We start from the raw sequence: 24,305 nt of genomic DNA on the forward strand, positions 1-24,305 counted from the left end.
AGTGTTTATTGATGGCAGCCAAATATTTCCCTAATACGAGAGTGAAGTGATAGTGACCATGCGCCGAGTAGAACCGTGTCGTAATATAACCGAGTTCCGTCCGTAGCGGTGTGTAGCTGCGTGTGCGGCCGTGTTTTTTTTTTTTTTTTTTTTGTAGCCCTACGCCTCCCGGCTTGTACCAGCAGGCAAAAAATGTGTTTTCGCGAGTGTAAGCTGCAGTTATTGACTCCAAGCAGCAAGAGTGTGTCTCAGTTGCATTTCGGAAATATGCTTTTCCAAGGGAAGAGAAAACAAAATTTCACTGAACAAGCAAAACCGCTAATGTTAGATTCAGATGACGAAGATTCAGCAGCAAGGATTCATAATACATCATCCCGTCCACCGACGAAAGCAGAGCGCATCCGTACGCAGGTCGTCATCGATGAAGCCGGCCGGCCGGCTCTACCCACGATCAGCACCCAGCGAAGACCACGAGAGGTAGTAGTAGTTCCTAGTGAAAGAAATGATCTCCATCACATCACTAAACGGAACTACGAGCAATGACAAGGAACAGCATCCCAAACCCTTATGATAAACAAGTAGCGGATGCATCCAACGAAACTTTTAAGCGCAAAAGAATCATTACCAACATAGGAGAAAATTCGGTAAGATCCTTCCATTGCATTATTTTATGATTCTTCAATATTGTACAAATATTTACACATTACACACAACTACACATAGTAACTCGGAGCGTTTGGTACGGTATATCCACGCATCCTTCCACCCCTGTAGATTCAAGAAATGTTCCCATTCATTTCCAAGAATCATCTTTGCGTCAAATACAACGCAGTAGGCCTGGCCGTATTGATGTTAATATCATATCTCAGATATGCTGTGAACATCAACTAGACAAGAAAAATGGTTAGACCTCATCTAACCTAATCATTTTCCAGGATGCTTTCTCGTACTGGCTGCGTTTGTATTAGATTAGATTAGATTAGATTAGATTAATATTTATCGTTCAATCCGTTCAAGGAATTCGACATTGATTTAATGTTCAAACAAACCCGTGAGGGACAACGCATTATGGAACTGCTAAAGGAGGATAACACGGTGGACAGTAGGCTTGTTAAAGCTATAACAACTGTTCTTTGTGGCTACTTGATTAACCGATTCGGATAGTAAGTTTCAAAACTATGTTTTTATCCATTGCCTTGCGTGTAATTCCTTATTTCCATGTTAAAATCTCTACACTACTTACAATCCGCCTGCAGCCATCGCATGCACATATTGAAAAATACGCCAATTAACTTACACTTCTTACACACAGATTAAACGGATAAAACCACGAACTTATTTTTCTTGATTTAAATTAACAATACGAATTAGGCACTCCAGTTGATCTTGTTTGTATTATTTACGCTCACGTCTGCACGATTTAAAATTTTTCATTCTTTTCATGTTAATTATTAGCTTATTACTGACTGCGTTTTAAAAATTACCGTTCTCGCGAGTAAGATTGTGTTTTTGTTACGGTCTTTATGTCATTCTTCGGTACTGTCACACATATCAAGCTAAACACTGCATTAGGTCCTAAGTATCATTGACAGATTCTCTTCGTCGACTTTCTCTTTGTCCTGGCCCATGTTTGTTGAATGAGTGCGATATCCTACGCAGGTGTGGAAGCTGCCTTCCTGCACATTCGATTGCCGTCAATGGATGGCAATCGATGTTCGTCGGTGATTGGCACTAGATTGCGGAACAGAGACCGACGTTAAATAAAGGAAAGAAGAAGAAGAAGAAGACTTTCTCTTTGTATCTCCACGAGTATCTCCATGGTCATGTAAAGACATTCCCACACTGAAACAAGGACCATTATTGTTAGGAATACTATTCTGTAGAAAACACTTATTCTCAATATAATTACGCTTATGACCATTAAATCTACTATGAATTCAATATAGTTGACTATGAATGTTAACAAATTTACTACGATTCTGGAAAAACTACTATGCTTGCTCAAAATGCATAGTAATTTTGATAGAAATGAAATTAAAAAGAAGTGAAATTCTTTTCTGCAAAAGTCTATTGGTGAGAGTATTTAATTTAAACTAGCAATATAGTATTTTTTACAATATCCAATATCGATAAAAGAAGTTTTTAGCTAATATTACAAACACAACAAGAAACGCTTATGTGCTCAAGTTATTAACGAAAGAGAAAGCCGACGAAGAGAACCCTAATAAACAAATACCATAAACGAACAAACAACAGTCGAACTTTTCCACAAATGGTTTGGATGATACCCCAAACACGTCGTTAAGCAAAATAACCATAACAAATTTATTAGGGAATCGATAAATGTTACTTAGGACTTAATGCAATGTTCAGCTTGATATATGTAGTCCCACGCATATCAAATTGACAGTGAGCATGCATAAGGGCGTAAACGCGATGATCGATTCTCTTCGTCGATTTTCTCTTTTGTGAATAACTTGCAAGAATTAAAGTTTCTCGGTACGTTTGCTGTTACTTTTGATAGCCAATACAACCTGTTACAACTCTGCATTCAACAAATACTAGAAAATTGTTTCGCTTAGCTGTAGCAATGCAAAGAGAAAATCGATGAAGAGAATCGATCATCACGTGTACGCCGTTATGCATGCTCCCTGTCAAAATCTAGATTAACATTTCAAAAATTCATATCTGGTTTGATCGATTCCTTTCATCGTCTTTCTCTTTTTACAACTACACTCAAAGATAAATTAAATCAAAAAAGCTTAAAAAGTAAGCAGATTCCCGCTTCACCTTATTGAGTCCGAGCCATGATTACTTCGGCAGTAGTTATGCATAATTAAAATCGAAATAATTTATCCAGTATTAAATTTTATTCTTTTTCAATACTGATATATAATCAAAAAAGATTAAAATTAAATAAAAAAATATTAAAATAGAATCAAAAATGATTAACATTTATTCAAAAAAAGATAATCTACAATCTAATCAACCATGATTAAACTGGGATTAATATCAGATCCTTATTTTTTAGATAGAGAGTATTATTGTTTAATCATTCGATATGATTAAACTGAGTTTAATGTCAAATTAATTAAATTTCAAGCAAAATGGGAATAGTTTAATTTATCAGCGTATGACTATTTTCGCCCAGGGCTGGTGGCCATGTTTTTGATGCTGTCATCTGCTCTTAAGACATGCCCTAATATTTTCAGTTCATCAGCTTCTAATACGATAAACACGACAAGAAACGGTTATGTAGCCATTTTATTAACGAAACAGAAAGTCGATGAAGAGAATCGAGCAAAGTTACTTAGGACCTAATGCATTGTTCAGCTTGTATTGACCTTTCTGGCGTTTATAACACGAACACTTGCAAAATTCCATCATCAAGTGCGTAGTTTGTTATCCTCACTTCAGCCAAAAATGTTGGTTTGTTATTGTAATCAAAAGAAAGTCGATGAAAAGAATCGATCATAGCAGATAGGATCTTTTGAAATGTTAATCTAGAATTGTGATGAATTTTCCAAATTTACTTTGTTTATTTCAACAGCCATCCAAGCGCACACTATAAAAATATCATCGCAAAATCTCTGGTTAAAAACACAGCATATTGAAGTCGAATACCGTTGAAGTTGAACAGGTTGGTTTCATTCTTGATCTTGTTGTGATAACTACATAAACAGATTATTATTCATAGGCGTTGTGGTTCTTTCCGGATGGTCGAGGCCAAGGGAAACATTGTGGAAAATTGCACTACCATATTGAATATAATATATTATATTATAATATAATATATATCATATTATGATGAAAAAGTTCAAAATGCAGATACGCCGACGTTCGAATCGAGATGACGATTCAAATTACATTAGCGCTGATACCATTGACCATATTCCAGATGATGAAACCGACCGGGATGAAATTGTATATTTAATGTAACTTAAGCCTATTTTATCTTACTGATTTTAAGAATTTTTGTTTTCTAGATTGTCAAATTGAAGTTGACTGTGCCTTCCGATGCGTCACTGAATATTATCAAGGCTGACTGGATCAGAACATTTGCGGCGAGAAGTATGATTATACGGTAAGAAAAAAATACTCACAATTAAGTTAAAAAAAAAACTCACCGTTGGGTTCTATCATTTGAGGTCTACCGTTGAGTGAATCAGAAAAGCGGTGATGGCTCAAATTTACTCATCTGTTGAGTAATGATAGATGAACTCAAATTTAAATTTTCTGTTAATCATCGTTTAGCTCAAAACGTAGTATTTGTCATTATTGATTGAATTAGTACTTTCCGTAGTTGTTTAAAATGTACATGTTATTAAATTGAATTGCGTGAAGTAATTTACGAAGATTATACTGAAATATTTATCGATGCATTCTGTTTAACTAAAACACGCTGCGATTCAAAGTAAAAAACAACTCAATTTTCAGTTAATAGTACTCAACCGTTATGTTTCCACCGTTGGGTACTTTTAACTTAATTTTGGATGAAAATCATAGCAACCTGCGCACTGCCATCGACGCTGTCATTTGTTTGTGCTCCATCGCCTCCGTTCCTGCTCAATTAGTCCTAGCATTAGTCTTCGTTAGTGATTGGTACATATCCCGCATAAACATAAGAAACGCCTAACCACCAATTCAGGATATCATCCCAACTCTATGCGGTATGGTCGTACCATCTATGATATCGTTTGTGTATGGTATCCGTAGGGGGTAGTGACAAAAAAAGTTGCAACGTAAACCGGTAGGATGTTGGTACGCTGGGTATTTTTCACCTATTCCATTCGATTGATCGTTAGGTAATTTTTACTCAATGGATTCTTCATCAGGATTACTCAAAATTGGGTTTTCTTGTTTAACTTAATTTTACCTAGCCCCACTGAAGCCAAGTGTTGAGTGAAAGTAACTTAATTTTGGGTACTTTTTTCTTACCGTGCAGACGAGCGAATGAGTGAAATGTTCCTGACGTTTCCTTTATCCGGCTCGTACGATGGTGTTTTGGTAAAATACTTACTATCTGCCAAACAAAACAAGAAGACATTTTTTCTTCTTTTTTTTCTCAGATTCATTTGGATTTCGAGGCTATGTTTACTGATGCCGATTACAGCGCTTCTTGGAACCATCTGAAATACAATATACTTGAAAAATACAGTGGTCTTCATACTTCAATCATTAGTGGTAAGAATGAATGATGCATAATTCAATCACTAAAGAAAATATAGCAAAAGGAGCCTCTTAACGAAACGATCAATTCACATATATTATCATGACTATTCTATATTCCGTTCGAAACGAATTTCCGCTTGCAATTCCCATAAATAATCATTATATGTATATATATATTTTTTTCCTTTGGTTTGTTTTCAGTCGATCTTGTTTTCCGTGTTGAGCACCAATGCTACCGACGCCAGGAAGGCAGCTCCCACACCTGGACCCTACCTATCGACCCATCAACTCATGAACCAACGGCTTTACTTCCCTTCCGAAGGAAGGCGTGATCAGAGATTTTATGCCTCAGAACATCCCGGCGGCACCGACTAGGATTGAACCCAGGCCTGCTGGGGTGAGAAGTAATCACGCTTACCACTACACCACCGGCGCCGCTTTATAATAAAAAAATATATAGTTAGTCCTTTTTGAACGGAATCCATAATACAGTGTGTAGAACCGTCATTTTTAAACCCCCTTGCAATGGCAAATTACATATAAATAGCAGTAATCTAGACAGAAGAAGGATAACGTAACCCAAAATGCATGTTTAAGAAAATTTTACTATTTTTCAGAATTTGTTCGAACGGTTATCATCATCAAAGATAAAAATCCATTACGAGGAGTGAAGCGTGCTCATCAAGACTCCCAAAAGATATCCAATCTACTGGAGAGGGTTGTTGAGTGGATTGATGTACGTATTATTATTGTTATTCGTTTCAAGTAACAAAACACCAAGTTTTTTAGTTTCTTTTTTGTAGCCAGAAGACGACATTGACAGATACGTGAACAATTATAACAAAACGACTCGTACAATACTGATCGTCAAGGGACCACTGTATTCCGAAGGTGATACCTACATTCGAGTGGGAAAGCGATTGTTTACCACAGGATCCGAAATAACCAGCGCATTTTACATGCTTATCAAAACGTACTATTTTTTTAACCTGTATTTTGAACCGTCATTGATAAACTTCTTCACGTTTTTCGTAGGGGGGGGGGGTGTTTAAAATTCGAAACCTGTCTACCACAGTTGAAAGTTTTATGATTCAATTGGGAAATGAAGAAGTATTTTTTAATAAATTTTCCAAACTCCCAACTAATTCTTAGCATACACGGTGTAAACAGTACTTTTGTAAGTGTACAATAAACAACACGAAAAATTGAAAACTAAAAATAAAATAATGAAACATCATTTGCATTACTTTTCATTGTATTTTCTTAATAATATATATATATATAAAAGAAACCAAAAAAAACATTAACTGCTGGTTCAGCAATCGACAATTGAAGCTTGCTGAAGTATCAAAAAAAAGGGAATTAAAAACTAATAGGGACAGCCCTATGGGGTTGTACGCAATGGTGACGTAGGACTACGTGGTCTTATATAATAAATCTTATTTCTTAACTGCAACAGGAGCTTGTGTTTTGTGTAGGAGTAGGAATTTGAGCAGGGTTCTCTCTGTTTATACTCTTTAGTATAAAGCGCTTGACATAGATGGCCCACAGCAACTCACGAAGAGCTACTGATTTCGATCAATAGCGGAGCGGCTTCTTCCTCCTTCTATGGATGCTCATGTGGGCTACCACTCGCTGCTTGCAGGCAGCCTTTCGTTGTGTACTAGAGAACACCACCACTCACCACGCGGTGATTGAATAAACACCATTTCTAGATAGAGCTGGAATTAGGGCGTAACAGCTTTTGTAAACAATGACTGCTTTCGAAGAATTCTAGAAAACCAAGGCTCGCCCACACAAATCAAGATCACCATCGGATAGGGGAAGGCTTCATCTATCTAATGCTTATGTTGGTTTGCGTGGGCGTACTTTGAATTCCTAGAAATCGTCAATAGAAGTCATTGTTTACAAAAGCTGTTACGCCCTATTTCCAGCTCTATCTAGACTTGGTGGGACCGGATAGAATTCAACTTTGAAATCTGTGTTAGGGAAATCGTTTTTCGCAGGCAATCGGTGATAATTTTAATTATCATAGCAACAGTTGCACATTCGCGCAATTTTCAATAGTGACATTTTGAAAAATGATTAAGTCTTGAATTTAGCAGATGTGTAGGAATATTTCCGATCGATTGGTGATAAAATTATTGAAATTGGTCCAGAGGCAGCTGAGTTATTAACGTTCAAAATATTTCATAATTCTGTTACATGTTTCATTTTCGGTTTTCACAAAGTGTACCCCCATATAGAAATCACAGACATAGTCCTACGTCAAAAGAATACTGCCGTTTCACTAATATTTTACTACAGTTTATTGAAAAATCAATTCAACGCTGTCATTTATTCATGTCCTGAAGATTCCGCAAAAAATATTGGATTTGCTGAAGATACAGCAAATTGTTGTCATTGTGACATAAACTCAAATTGCTGGAAGTTTCAGCACCATTATTTTACTGGAAAGTTTGCTGATCTTCCATCAAGTCCAAAATCAGCAAAATTTTGCTGATTATCAGCGATTTAAATATGGTGTGTAGTGTTTTAGAAAACACTACTTTTTTTAATTTTTTTTGTTTACGAATTGCCCAGAAAATACACATTATCAGTAGGTAGCACTTTATCTAAACTACAATATGAAAATAATTTTAAAAATATGCAATTTAAGTAATTTAAATTTTGTTTAATAATTTTGATTTCTTTTCTGAAAAAAAAATAATTAAGCAGTGTATATTTTTTCTTGAAAGGCAACATACTTGTCTGTAACTTCTTTCAAAACACCATCTCGATCAAACAAATCGTTCTCGAGATATATGTTTTTTCTACTGATGCGTATGATTTTTGCATAAGCCATTTTCAAGTGTTAGTCGTGTACAAACATAGGGAACCATATATGTAAAATAGCATGTTGGACAAAAACAAACAACTATGCAAAGTTTCAACATAATCGGAGAAGATCGATCAAAAAATTAAAAAAAAATCGTCATTGAAATGGAATTACTGCCATGCAAATATTATTTTCCTGAAAGGTCCAAAATCACAAAAAAAAACCCGAATTTATCCACCTATGGTGTGATCAGACCCTTCTTACCTATTCACGCTACGCCACTGCTTGGGGGTACCCGGAATATATCCGGGTGTAGTCTATTTGGTGAGGCTACCAATCACCTTATCATCGTATTTTAATGTGATTTAATGGGTTTTAATTCAATTCATATTCAAGCAACTTCCCCGGGGTACCCGGAACATGTCCAAGTGTGTCCAATGTGGTCTGGAACACTTAACACGACTTGCATTGATCTTATTTTTGACACCTCCGGACAAGTCACGAATGACCCAAGAGCGTTAAAGTGACTATAATTAAAAACAAAAAAAAAATCTTATTTTTGAATTCTGTAGTCATTTGATGTGTCGCATGATGGTTTTAATACGTTTTCCGTTAAATCCAGCGTGAAGGCCCATATTCACCGGATCTTATTCCGGCCATATCTCCGGAACCGGTTAACCGATTCCAAAACCGTTCAATAGCGTTCAATGGGACCACAAGACCTATCATTTGGCGCCGAGTTTGTCCAAATCGGTTGAGCGGTTGCTGAGAAACGTGAGCGCATTCATTTCGTTACATACACACACACATACACACATACACACATACACACACACACAGACATGTTCCGATCTCGTCGAGCTGAGTCGAATGGTATATGACACTCGGCCCTCCGGGCCTCGGATCGATAGTCGGTTTTTCAAGTGATATCTATACCCTTCTTTGTAAGAAGGGTAAAAAGTTATGTCTAATTAACTCATTTAATAAAAAATTATTAAATTAAAACAGACATTTCATTCGTTTGCATCAGCCTAAATTTTTAACAAAAAAAAAATCGATCCATGCCTTTAGTAGCTTTCGCTGTTTTTCTAAGGAGTTAAAGTAATGTTTATATTTGTGTCACCATGGCGTACAACAGTGATGCATTGTCGGATAGAAAGATACCCCCAACTGACATGTCACATCAATACAGAAGCACAATGGAGAAAACAGTCACAATTGTGTGTAATTTGTCACGAAAGCTGTAATCATCAATTGTTGACTGATGTTGCCAGGTGAATACAATAAAAAATATGGATAAAAAGGGCGTCGTAACAGGCAGAAGAAAACAGTGGAACTTTTCCAAACCCAACCAACTGTGCATAGATAATGACAATCTTTTCATGCGTAGCATAAAAACAGACGCATTCGGTGTCCCGTGGATAGCGCACATTTGCATCGGATTTTGTTACGGCTCTATGGAGTAGAAGCACGATGTACCTACAACTGCCCAGTACATGGTGTAATTAGCGCTAAACGATTGTTCTACCATTAATCCGAGCTGAAGGTTTCATAACGAATGCCGCGCATCGTCGCACCGAGAAATACAATTACAATACTACTGTGAACAACAAGGTGGGAAATGGACCGAGAAAAGTACCACCCACAAAAAAGGGGTCCCATCTTATTTATGTGTCTCGTAATGCATACATACCACGTGTTCTCATGTCAATCGAATTGGTAATCATCTCTTCCAGGAAAATGTTGATCATTCTATCCAAAATATAAGATAAATACCCAAAGGCTTCAATGCTTACAGCAGTACTGCATTATATTGAATTAACAATAGTTCTTCCAAATAAAAGCTTTTTAGGTTATTACGACCTTTTTTCATAACAGCATAACTCTCGAGAAAATATTTTCATCGGCTTAAGTACTTTCTACACCATTGCTTCAAATGTCAAATAATTGATACACCATCATAAGGTGTCACCTTCTAGACGGTGGTTTAAATATGCGTGAGTGGGCTAGCAGTTTCGATAAATTGACGTTAGAAGCATTTAACTCGGTTTTTTTCGGGTACTATTCCATCTCCGAATCTATCTCTGCATGATATCCTTTTCATATTCGACAGCTATGCTTGGTAATACCTGACAAAATGAGAGCAATATCAATTTGGGTAAGGTGGAGCAAGATGGGTTACGGTACAAGATGGGTCATCTACATAATTTATTTATATGTGTGTTTGTCAACATCAACAGGCTCAATGAAGCCCCAATACTGGTCATTGGGATTGCATTGAACCTGTTAATATTGACAAATTTATAAATTAATAAATGTACTAGCTGACGCATCTTTCCCCTCGACCCATGTTGCCTTTCCTTACCCTATAGATCAAAGTGCCTACAGGACACAAAGTTTCTATCTTCGGCGTACTCAAAAGTGGACGAAAGTTTAGTTTGAAATTTTCTGTTCATCAATCATCAAAAACATGTATTCCATCTACAAACAATTAGTTTTGTGAAGCTTATTAAATTTTGATTAATATTTATGATAATTCCTAGCCTGTTATCAAACTTCGTTACATGAAATTACTTGTGAGCAAAACATGGACCCATCAAAAACCAGACGACTTTTCCAGGATGACGCATTATATGGAAAATATGTTTTTATTTAAATCATTATCTCACATCTTTTCTCGTGAAACCGAGATTACACAACATAGGCTATCACGTCATGTTGAAACTTCCTTCTCCGCTTACCGGTAATCCATGAAATACTTGACTTTTTTGATGGTTAACTATCCTGGCACAAACAGAAAAAAAAATCCAACCAACAGTGTAAGTAAGGCGGTTGAATCAGGCGCCTCTGTAGCCACGCTATTTCTACAGTTAGTGACAAAAGATTTTCTCAATTATCATGCACATAATGCGGGAACCGCAAAATGTCAGGCCGGAACGAGCAAAAGTTAAGGGTGAGATGAATTCAGACGAAAATAACGTTGTTTTCATGCGAGTAGCTTCATTCAGCGTCGTCTTGATATGTAAAAAAATCTTCATATTTTGATTATCATCTTCACCGCTGCTTTCTAGTCTTTAGCTTTCCTACAATATGAACCAACCCGCTCCCCACCAAACATCACTTGTTTTTCAGAGTTGGTTGGAAATGCTGTCTAACATGAAGCTTTAGTGTGATGATTTATTAGCTAGAGAATGGTCTTAGAAGAGAGTAGGTAGATAGTTCAGCTAGAGTACGGCAGTATGAAAATTGAACAGAAGTTGACAATGAGCGATGGATCATTAATGCAACAGTACTAGTCAAACTCACACTTTTTTTTACCTAACTCATACATTAATGGAAGTATTTCTTCAAATCTACAGACAGAAAAGTGCGCGTTTGACTTGCTCATATACTGTCTGCGGTTGTGGAATAGTTCTAGCGACGTTTCATCTCGTGTTATTGGTTTTACTGGATTTTTTGAATTTGGTTCAAATTGCTCGAAGAATTTTAGATACTAAGGTTGCTCTTTCATTTAGAGATTGGTATTCACCCACACAACGACACAAGGAAGCCTTGAAGATGGCATTGATTTTCGATTCCAACGATTAATTCCCTTTATGCTTGGATAATATTTACTTTTAATTTATTTTGAATTTCGAACAAATAAAGAGTTTAAAAAAAGGCATTCTATATGCGGTTCAGTTGCACAATTTCTCTGGTTGGAAATGTTCTCGACTTCCCTGAGAAGCACATTATGCTGCTTACCCCACAGTTCAAAACAGAAAGCTTGCAAATACTCATTTTAGCTAAAATACTATAATTATGAAACTATCAGACATTATAATGATATTTTTTATTTGTAGGATACAACAAGATGATATAAAGTTTGAGTGAGCACTCAGCGATCATAAAATCGCTGATTGTGACTCTCTGTCACCGAAATTGACAGATTTTGTGAGTCATACATAAACTTCACTTCATTTAATTGCATCTTACAAATACAAATTGTCATTATAATATCTCACTGTTTCATAATTCCAAAAAAAAAATAGTAGTTTAGCTGAAATGAGCATTTGCAAGCTTGCAAACAAGTTGGGTGAATTTCAGTTATAACCAGCGACGACGACAGTGAGGGTTTTGCTATGCCCCAAAACAACAGAATTTGTCATGAATAAGTTGAAAATACGGTTCAATGACTTATGTAAAGGCTCAATAATACTTTAGATTACTTCATTTAATGTAAATTTATATCGTGAACGTAGGTTATCCCGCGCACCTAAGGTGAAAGTAAAGTCTTTCTCTCTACAGAAACTTGGGAAGAAGAGGAAATTTGGTGACTAATGTATCATTTAATAGGTTTTTATCGTATTTTCATTAAAAAATATATGATTTTTTTCCTTGATTTTGTTTTCCGTCGATTTAGAGATGAACTAGCCTAAGGCTAAAAATCTCTTTAATAAAGATTAAAAAAAAATCCGTCGATCTTGGTTTCCGAACTGAGTACCAATGATACCGACGCCAGGCCAGGAAGGCAGCTCCCACACCTGGACCCTACCTATCGACCCATTAAAATCATGAACCAGGGACCAATACTGTACTCCCCTTTACGTGATCAGAGATTTTATGCCTCAGAAAATCCCAGCGACGCCGACCGAGACTGAACCCAGGTCTTTTGGGGTGAGAGGCAATCACGTTTACCACTTCACCGCCGGCGCCGCTGTATGATTTTTTTTAATCAGCACCATTTGCTTTGAAAAATATTGTGACTGTGTACACAATACCGACTCCCCCACCAACGGTGAAACCATAAGACCATAAAAATCCCCACCTACGGTGAATACATACGACTCCCACGATGAAACCATAAGACTAATTAATTAATTTAGCTTTATTTAGGAGGCTTTCAGCCTTAGGCTGGTTCGCCTCCAAAAACCATAAGACTACTCACCTGTCGGTGAAGGTAGTGACGCATAAGACTCATAAGACTACGCATGGTGAAACCATATGCGCATAAGACTTCCCACCTACAATGAAACCACAAGACTCCCATAAGGCTCCTACGGTGAAACCAAAAGTCTCCCTACTCAATCTACTTATAGGCAGGGTTCCTTCCATTCATTTTGGCTAAAAAAATGTTTTATAAAATTATGGAATAATAAGATATTATAATAATATTTTGTTTATGTAAGCAACAAGAAAAGATTGTGGAGTTTGTGTTTGACACATAATACCAGCCAATGTTGCTGCATGAGAGTCGCAATAAGCGATTTTGTCATTTATCTCACCCACTCTTCACTTTTCACTCTTCGCGAAGAGGTGATCAGAAAATCGCTCATTGTGGCTCTGTCAAAGCTAAACTTGCAGGTTTTATGTGTCAAACACAAACTTTAAAAATTTGTCTTGTTCCTTACACATACAAAATACCATCATAATATCGTATTATTCCATAATTTCCTAAAACATTTTTTTTAGTCAAAATGAATGGAAGGCACCCTGCTTATAGGCACTCTAGATGGAGAGTTTTATAGGAGTCTTACGGTTTCACCGTAGATAAGTAAAGCATTTAATCGCATAGATATATCCATGCTACTTTTAAATTGCAAAAAATAGGAATCAAATGGCTTGAATTAACTAATCACCAACAAATAGTTAGATTCAAAGGTTAAAAAAATAAAATAAAACGGGCCGGTGGTGTTGTGGTAAGCGTGATTACCTCTGACCCCAGCAGGCCTGGGTTCAATCTCAGTCGGCACCGCTGGGATATTCTGAGGCATAACATCTCTGATCACGCCTTCCTTCGGGAGGGAAGTAAAGCCGTTGGTCCCCGGTTCGCGAGTTGATGGGTCGATAGGTAGGGTCCTGGCATCGGTAGCATTGGTGCTCAGCACGGAAAACAAATCAAGGAAAAAAAGGTTAAAAATCTAACCCTATTACTGTTACTTCTAGAGTCCCCCAAGGCTCTGACCTTTGTTTATTTTATTCGACATGAAGCTCTTTTTAGAAATAAGAAACAAAGACGTTCCAGAATTAAATACTCTTATTCTATATGTGATCTAACAAAAGCCGCATGGAACTCAATAGAAAAAGTAACTCGCCAGATATTACAATCGTATTCAGCTAGGGAGCTAGGGATATAGGAGTTGTAGTTGATTCCAAACTAACATTCACTGATCGTTATAATACAATCATCAACTTAGTACAATAAGCATTGCGGAACTGTTTACGATTTCATTACGTTTAAATAGCACATAATACATACATTTTATTAATAGAACAAAAATTGTGACTAATTGTAACGGATCGCGCTCCACCTGATTGACGACAATAAATAAATAAACTGCATTGAAGAAACGGCCTTTGATCCTCAAATTACACATTCTGTTATCGATTGGTCACCACCCAAACATGCGCTTTTACATTTTGCTCATCACGATAAAACCTGTACCCAGCTCATGTGTATTTCCGCAGCGGACAGTGGGGGTAAGACGGACAGTTGATTGTTTGGCAGCTCAGCTATTTAATTAAAAGGTTTCATCACATCCAATCCAGTTCAGAATACACAACTTGGAACGGGAGCTGTAAAATGTGAAAATATAAACAAATACAATTATAAATTTATCTTGTGGCGATGTCATGTAAATTTATATGACCAGTTCCTAAGGTTTTTTTTTTTTAATTCTAGTCACTTTAACGCTCTTGGGTCATTCGTGACTTGTCCGGGGGTGAGATTTGAATTCGTGACTTTGGCATGAGAGGTATGAATGCTAACCACTACGCCGGGTTCACCCCCAGTTCCTAAGGTTGTAGGTTGGGTCTAGGTTTGAAAGCTGCCTTCCTGGCGTCGGTAGCATTGGTACTCAGTATGGAGAACAATATCGACGGAAAACAAACCAACAGAAACACCAAAACATAGAAATGCTTACAACTATGTTTAGAATCCTGTTCCTGGTTCATTTTTAAATTGATTGTTCAAAGTAATAAGTAATCAAATTTTGTTTTAACACAGGCGTGTAGAGACGTTTTTCTAAAAAAAAAAATACCATGGGGGTAAAACGGACCATGCCAATATATACTTAGAAACACTTAACAATGAACGGATTTACTTTATTTTGTGGATGCCTTGATTGTATATGTGCTAAATAGATCCACCGTTACCGCTAATGATCTAGTTCTTGATTTCTTATGTGACTTTATGTGTCACATGTTGGGTTTTGAATCTGGCTCTGTTGGTCTCCTCCCCAGGTGTACCCGGGACAGATTCAGATGCGGCCAATGTGTTCTTGGATCCTTGAAACTTTAAATTTGCAAGACTATTAACACAGAACAGAAGGGGAAGTGCAAACAAATCAATGAATCAAAAAGTAGTTCGTTTTTCTGCTCAACAAGCAACGTGTTGTGATAGCGTTCCACACGGGCTTTCTATGTGCACTCAGGCTTCATAGCATGCTGCATATCTTAACTACAGGCAGAAGATGCCTTCTATCGCTAGGTGTGCTAGCGTTCGCAAATGACAAGTGGAGCCACTTTCTGATCCGAAGTTCCACTCCTGTGCTATTAATCTGAGTTCCAACACAACAACAAAAAAATAAAATTTATCTCAAATGCGTATACTTTGTGTCATTAAGCACTAGTTTAACCTACATAATTCTGATATCAGCAGCAAAATACTACATTTATTTACGAGAAAACAATAACCATCCTTAGGGTGTCCGTCCCAGATCCTCTATAACGATCCCTATACATATGTACCGACGATCCCTTCCAGCAAACCTTCTGCAGAGCAACAATTTCGAACTGTGCGGACCCACAATAAATTGGAAAGAATACGGTTGAATCCCATGAAATTACGGAATTTACAGTTTCATGTTCCGAGTTTCCAATATTTTGTCCGTTTACATTGAATGGGTTTATGTCGGCCGATGGTTGCGGTCCATATTTCTATTTTTAGCTTCCTGTACTTTCCTCGCCGGAAAACCATTGTGCACAACACTGTGCAGAGTCCTACGCTCGGGGTGTATACGCTATTGTGCACTGATTGGGGACTACTTTATACTTGCAGGTACGCCGAGAGGGATGTATCTGCGATGTAGGATTTTATTTTTTTTATTTTGGTGTAGTTAGCTGTGTAGAGTAGATAGAAAAAAGATAGACGACGATTCTGAAGATTTTCTGCGAAACAATGATGCGGGATGCAAGTAGATATATTACTAAGCATTTAGCTCTGAATATTTGCTCTATAAAAAACTTTTTTTATCAGAAGAAAAGCAGCTTGCGTTTCTATAAATAGCAGCCAAGTTCCAAGAATGTTAATCAATTCGATTTTTGTATTTGAATATTGCGGGATGTTAACAAACTGCGTAGACGTCAGGTTGTTGAGGAAAAACGTCCACTTTTAGTTTTATTAGCTGAAACACATATTTTATGGTTTATTACTTTATTTAATAAGGCTAAAACGAATTAACTTTACAGAGCCGAGGATTCATCACATCTTAAAACTATAGTCAAAAGGTATAACACAATAAACACTTTATCTTTCGCTATCCAAAAAGCCTCCTCTATCAGAACTGGAGCCGCTTCCAGTGATTTCACTGTATGGCAGTTACGCCATCGGGGGACAGAGCGCTTCCATTGCAGCAATGGACGCAAAACGTGGTCAACACTCACACACTCATCACGAAACGGTTGCTTTCCAAAGTCGACAACGCATCGACCGAAAGAACTGCTGATGAAGAACAATGAGGAGGACCACACAATGGTTGCTGCCGAGAAAACAGACGATCGCGTGGCACACATCGAGAGTGGCCTGCTTTTGTCGACACGACAGCCGAGTGAACACTGAAAACACATATTGTAGAAACGGAAGCATTTGATCAGTAAGGTATGCCAAAGAATCAATTCAATTTATTGATTTATTGTATATTCTCAACAGACTAGTATGGTTTCCAAATGATAAAAAGTTATCTTAAAGAGAGTCGCGCGGCATGTCAAAATCAACAAATGAGGAGACTTTCGACCTTTGCATCATCGAAAATATCGATGGTAACTGGTTCTTGGGCATTACAGTTGTACGTGGCATGAAGATGGGTAATTATGGTGTTTTGTATCATTCTCCCAGTTCTAAGATAAGCGTTTTGTTGAAGTTTTAGAGAACTGGCTCGAGACATTCCTTGATTATAGTAAATTATATATTTTAGCTGGTGATTTTTATTGGTGTGATAACTGTAATTCGAATCATTTGAAGCGTTTAGCTGATTTTTTTTTTTCAATTTAAAACAAACGGTATAAACGCGTATTTCCTGGAACAGTAGAGCATTAATTGACCACGTTTAGTCCAATTTTGATTCTACACACTTAGAAAAATTCATTTAAATTTAGGTGCCTTGAGACTGACATATACGAGCGTCAATTTTGACATAAAATTGAGTCATAATATACGTGAAATTCAGCTCAATCAAACGTTTTTTTCGTCGAGTAACGAACTTTTCAATCTCGGAGCACTTAATTTTACACAACATGTTTGTTTACGTCTCATTCTTTATGTCAAAGATGGATTCCGTCACGTGTAAAATTAGTTATTTCTAAGTGTGTAATTGTTCAGTTACGAATACTGATTTGAAAATAACAGATCATGCGACCCAAGTGATTAATGTAGGAAATATTCGAAACAGACTGTTTCGAATCTACTTGAGAGAAGCATGGATTTTCCATTCGCGATTGATAATTTAGTTGAATCTACAGCTGTACTCACTAACGATTTGAAAACGTGAAATAGTGATAATCATTGGAATAGGCACACAATCGCGCGTAACAAATATGCACAATCGATAAAAACAACTGAATATGTCCAAAGGAAGATTAATCAGCATCGAAACAACAGCAAAGAGTTAAGGAAAATTTTGAAATCTTTATTAAAACCTAGTAATTGCAAACCGCCCGCTTATTCATAAATGATGTTTCATTTGTTCTGCCACGCGGACGGCGAATATTCTATGCAGATGACGTTAAGATTTATGGTAGTCACTTGTATTGAAGACTGCTTGGAGCTGCAGCGGTTATTGGATTTGTTTGAGGTCTGGAGCAAGCGTAATCATCTTAATTTGTGTATAGCCAAATGCAACACGATCTTATTTAGTAGAAAGCGTCAACCGTTATATTTCAACTACAAGCTATCTGGGTGAACTCTCGAATGCATGGATCAGGTGAGGGATCTTGGTGTGATATTGGACCATGAACTCACTTTCCGACCGCATTGTGAAGATGTTTTTGCAAAAACTAACAAGCAGCTCGGGTTCAACTTTAAGCTTGCTGATGGATTTCGCGATCCTCTCTGCCTGAAGTACGCTCTGTGCCCTAGTACGCTCTATTTTGGAATCTGCCGTAGTAGTATGGTGTCCATACAATAGAAACTGGATCGTTCGCTTCGAGACTGTACAGAAAAAGTTAGTGCGCTTAGTGCGCCGACACTTACCCTGGCACGACCCACTGAATCTTCCTCCATATGAACATCGCTGTATGCTGCTGAGAATTGATACCCTGGAACAAAGAAGATCGACTATGCAAGCTGTATTCGTGGCTAAGGTGTTGACCAACGATATTGACGCCCCAGATATTCTCGCTGAATTGAATATACATATATGTTCCAGAACGACCTTTGAGACGATGCAATTTCTTGCATTTAGCTAACCGTCACACTCGTTATGATGGACAACATGATCCAATCAAATTCATGACGCTTCGGTTTAACGAAATCGCCAGCAGATTTGACTTCAATAGTTCTGCCACCACTCTGCAACGCCAACTTAATAATAATCAATGATATTTAATCAAACAATATTGCAATTGGTGAGTATCTGTCCAATAATTAACTAGGAAAATGAATGTGCTACCTGGTGTTTTTTGTTTCGTGATTCGCCATCATCTACACGACATTGGTTCCTGACATCTAACGAGTGACCTGTTTGCAGTTGCCAACTAAAAATTGGTTTATTGATTGATTCACTTAAACAACTTATTTATGTTTTATTTATAATCTGTATACCATATAATGCCTTGTGAAAACGTTTATGTGTACTGTTTTGTGAAAGGATATGAGATTTTTACGCCTTTTAAAGTTAAAAAATGACACAGATAATGACCATGCATCAGGACCCTAGTCTTAACCACTTCAAACTATGGAAAAACGAATAGAAGATTAGGAATCACATAGTTTCCTTGTTTCCTTGTTTCAAGATCATCCTCGGTCCAGGCAACCCGACGACTTATCACTATCAACAAGACATAAAAAGTAACAAGGACTAAGGTTTGTTCCTTTGATTACTGAAAAATCCTGTTCCCCTAGTTTGAAGTAGTCAAGACTAGGAATCGGTGGTAGCTCTTACATTGCGTAACGTACCACGAAAAGGTGATCTACCAACATTACGGGGCATACTTAGTGGTTCCTAATCAAAAAGTTGCTGGAACGATTAAAGCCAAAGAGTTTCGTTCCATCATCATGCTGCATACATTAGAGAAGTTTTTAGAACTTGTTGTTAAATGCCAGCTGTTGGAGTACTTGAATAGCAACTCTTTAATGATTTCAGAATAATCAGGATATCGGGAATGTCATTCTTGTGAAACTGAGTTACATTTGGTATTGGAAACACAACTTGGAGCGTAAAGATACGACTGTTGCTGTTTTTTGGATCTGAAGCATGCTTTCTAGGCTCTTATTGTTAAGTACAATCAAGCGCTTTGGAATTACGAATACTGCATGTAAATGGTTTGAAAACTATTTGTGTGACAAACTCAACGGACTGTTTTTGATGATTTTATTTCTAGTCCCATGGGGAATAATCTTGGAGTGCCCCAGGCAAACGTATTAGGCCCCTTTTATTTATTATGTATATTTTTGACTTGCGACGTGTTTTACGATTTTGCGACATTATTCTTTTTGCAGATGATACTTTGTTATGCATTGCAGCTAAGGATTTAGAAGTTGTCGTCTCACACATGAATGAAGATTTGCGATCTCTTAGTAGATGGTTGAAGTGTAAGCAGTTGAAATTGAATGCAAGTAAAACAAAATTCATGATAATTTCACGGAGTCGAGTAAATCATACCGCCTCGGTTGTAATTGATGATTAGACTATAGATCGCGATCGGGAGAAAAAATATGTTGACGTTATTATTGATGACAAACTTAAGTTCAACTCTCACATTGAATATTGCAGTATGGAAATCTATGACGATTGAAATACGATTTAAATATTGCCAGTAAAATACAGCTATACAAATTATTTGCCCTTCCATTTTTGTCTGGCCAATGAAACACGAATATCTAGATTATGACGCTTGCAGAATAAAATAATGCGTTTGAATTTGAGATGTACTAGATTCACTTCCTCAACTTTGATGCCTTACAGTGGTTGTCGGTGAACCAAAGAATTGTATATTTGACTATGGTGTTCATTTTTCAAGTAGTTAAGGGTTTGTTGCCTCGATATTTGTGGGATCTAATTGAAAGAGGAAGTGATTTTCATAGGGAAAAATATAGAAATGCGGATGAAATAAGAACACCACATTTCTTGACTTGTGCTTCACAGAATTCATTATGTAATAAAGGAATTAATGTCTTCAATTCGATGACAAGACATATTAAACGTGCAACAACATTAGCATAATTTAACCCAAGTAACATTACAGGTTTTATCGAGGTTTTATAGCATTCTACAAGTCCAAATCATGATCTACAGAACCCTCATAAAACAAAATTGTTACTTGGGAAGAGACATTGCCTTTCAAATTTCCCTAGTTGCTCAATATGAAATCTAATGGGACTGCCTCCATCGTATGAGGCACGCTTAATGCTTATCAACTAACAAACTCTCAGGGAACATCGCGAAATGATAATGCGACATCAACGACATTATTTGACGTCTCACAGAATCTGCAGCACTAATATTACAATTTAACATTTACTAACCCTGTTGGCATCTAAGAACACGAAAATTATTCTCAGAACAATCATACAGAACAAAATCATGCAAAAAATGGTCCCATCAATGATGCGCCAATATATTCTGCATTGCGAAGTCAATTTTGCTTGACAAAATAAATAAATAAAATAGTCGAATTGATGGTTATGCACTCCATTCATGTATGTGTAATCGACTTGAATGTCTATTCTTGAACCATATCGCTATGTCTGCAAATTTCCCTTTTTCCCTTGATTTGTTTTCCGTGCTAAGTACCAATGCTACCGACGCCAAGGACGAGGCAGCTCCCACACCTGAACCCTACCTATCCAACCCTTCACTAACTTATGGACCGGGAACCAACGGCGTTACTTCAGAAAATCCCGACGGTGCCAACTAGGTTGAACCCAGCCCATTTTGTGTGAGAGGCAGTCATGCTTATCACTACACCACGCCTACCGCTACAATTATCTTGCTTTTGATAGTAATGAATTTCAGTAAGTATATATTAACCCACCAAAGATACGTACCCACACTGATGAAGACCGTCTTTGAAGATGGTTCACTTGCTTTGATTTGATTGCTGACTGCACCGCCACCCACTACTGCTAAAAAAAACGGAAAGGACCCGGCAAAACAGCCAAAGTGTAATGGAATTGATCCCAAAAGCAATTTCACGGGAAATTTATGTAATGTGATGCGATTTTAACTTTTTGCATAAAGGCGGATAAACTTTATTACGATGTTTTGATGTCGGCATCATTTTGGGTCGCACTCACGCACTCACATTGCGTATTCATGTTGGTCTCATACACAGTGTTTGTGTTACACAACGACAATCATTGGCGACGGGATGGACAGAAGAAGGAAACAAAATAAGTGATAAGTAATTCCGGGAAGTGGATCAATCAAGATTCGAAGCTTGGGAACCGAATTGATAAATGCAGAGAACTCCCACGGTGCCATTAAGAGTCACGTCCATTGAGTCAGTTTGTCTCTTGATTCGTATTCTGGAGATTCTGACTCATCACTGGCGATGCCGTGATCTATTACTTTTAAAAGCAGATTTCGAAATATTTCATTCAATATTTTTCCATATGTGATCCCATGATTGTTCGTCATCATTTTGGCTCATGACGTTCCCGACAGAGGTTTTTCAATATAATTTCAAATTAGTGTTGTTCTGAGCATATACAAGGTAATCAATCAAGATATGTCTATGCCAATGGTAAGATAAGCCCACAAAAGTCGTGGAACCTTTCACTAAACACTGAAAGAGCCAATTTATGCATGGTTTGTTATGACAGGTTGTTTTAGGCATATGACTTAGCCTTACTCTGTATATGTTGATGAAGTATTCTGTAACTGAAAATTTCCGATAACGAAATACGTTAGCCCATTTATTCAGAAAACAATGCATATAATTATTTAGATAAAATAAAATATTGTAAACACTGCTATATTTAAAATGAAAAAAAAACGAATTCGGTTGTTTCAACAACTATGTTGAAAGCACATAGCAAAGCCAAAGTTATGTTACAAAAGGATGTGGGCAAATCCATATAGGACATATAGGTGGTAATAAAGCGCCGACGTTAATCAAGGAAAACTGTTTTCACACAAACAAACAAAAACAGTGCAAATCAGGATGGTGGAACGCGGTGAAAACACCCGCTGCGAAATGATCAGCAGCCATAAAAATGTATTTAATTAAATTACGTAAAAAAGTGACAAAACAAATATTAAATAAAAATTTTCACTTCTTCACAATTAAATTAACGCACCTCTGTTCGGTGGAGAAGGGGACCTGCAACATGAACACGTTTTTGATCATACATATATTGCAACCAAGTGCATTTATTTTGTCCCGCGTGTGTAAACTGATGGCCGACTGGGAAATGGCCAATGCCAGTGTTTCTGCCAACCAAACGACGACGTAGTGCAAATAATACAACATTTCACGGCACATCTCCGGCGAAGATCTCTAGATCGGACCGGCAAAAAAGCATCACATTCACACATGATGTGTTTCGAGCTGCACTTGCAGTAATGTTTAATGCCCACGATGTCACCGCCGATAAGGATCGGTGTATGAAATGATTTTTGTTGCTTTTTCTCCCTCCCCGCTAGCATTCGAAGTACTTTGAGGTAAGAAACTGTGCGCATAAATTGATGAACTTGTTTACGGAACTTGTTTTCCACCTTCTGCGAAGAAACAAACATGCAAGTACATACGTACGCACGCATTCTGCAATGATCCGACAGAACTCGTTTTCCAATAGGTCGCACTGTCCAAAAATGGCGAAGAGAAGAAAATTTTCAACTCACGGTTCGACATACCTCCCAGGCCCGTCATTGCCATCATTTTCCCTGACGCAGAAACACTTCGGAGTACGACCTAATGAACACATTATAACGTAGCGAGCAGGAGAGATGAATTATTTTTATGGAACGGAATCCGATGTCGAGGACAGGCAAAACCGAATTACATACTTGCAGAAAACTACGTGATTGTGAATAGTGCTTATTGGTAGTCTTAGCGCTGAAAGAAATTCACCAGCGTGGATTCCAAGAAACGAAGAAACATTAATTGGCTGGATATTTTTTGAAGATACAGATCGTTGGTGAGCTCACGAAGCGCAAAGCGCTAAGCATCGTTCGATGTATGGTTCATTTATTGTGTCAGCAAACAACACGCAAAGTGTGACAAACTTTTCAGTTCAGCAAGCTGAGAAAGGGTAAAGCAGATCACAAATTATGTTTCATATTTTTACAGAGTATATATCCCTAATGTCAACTTACATATATGCACCTCATCATTCAAATGGTGCTGTTTTGTTGAAATCTTAATTCATCACCTTATGTACTATGATCCGATAAAGCAATTTATTTATTTTTTCCTTGATTTGTTTTACGTTGATCTTGTTTTCCTTGCTGAGCACCAATGCTACCGACGCCAGGGAGACAGCTTCCACACCTGGACCCTACCTATCGACCCATAAACTCATGAACCGGGGACCAACGGCTTTACTTCCCTTCCGAAGGAAGGCGTGATCAGAGATGTTATGTCGGCGGCACTGGAATTTAACCCAGGCCTGCTGGGGTGAGAGGCAATCACGCTTACCACTACACCACCGGCGCCGCTAAGACAATTTCAAATGGAACAAATATTACCATCGTTTTAATTCGTCTTTGGTGGTAGGTGTCGTGCTAGAAGTTGATTGAAATCAATTTGGCCCTTTTTTATAAAAAAAAAATAAAGAATTGTTTCTTAGACACGACCGCAGTATGACGTAGAAATACGCAAATTTGATATATGTCATGCATTTTTGACTATTATTCTTTATCTTAAATTTTTCAAGTATTTCAATGTTTCGGCTATG

The 24,305-nt window shown here is 37.4% G+C and overlaps 1 pseudogene; it reads left to right on the forward strand.

Annotated features, from left to right (window-relative positions):
- The first annotated feature begins 321 nt into the window (after positions 1 to 321).
- On the forward strand, positions 322 to 23,324 carry LOC135709847 (uncharacterized; annotated as a pseudogene).
- The last annotated feature ends 981 nt before the right edge of the window (positions 23,325 to 24,305 follow it).

Source organism: Ochlerotatus camptorhynchus, unplaced genomic scaffold (genome assembly GCF_037179485.1).
Source record: "Ochlerotatus camptorhynchus isolate MF236.1 unplaced genomic scaffold, CSIRO-AGI_Acam_v1.1 ptg000003l, whole genome shotgun sequence".
Taxonomy (NCBI): domain Eukaryota; kingdom Metazoa; phylum Arthropoda; class Insecta; order Diptera; family Culicidae; genus Ochlerotatus; species Ochlerotatus camptorhynchus.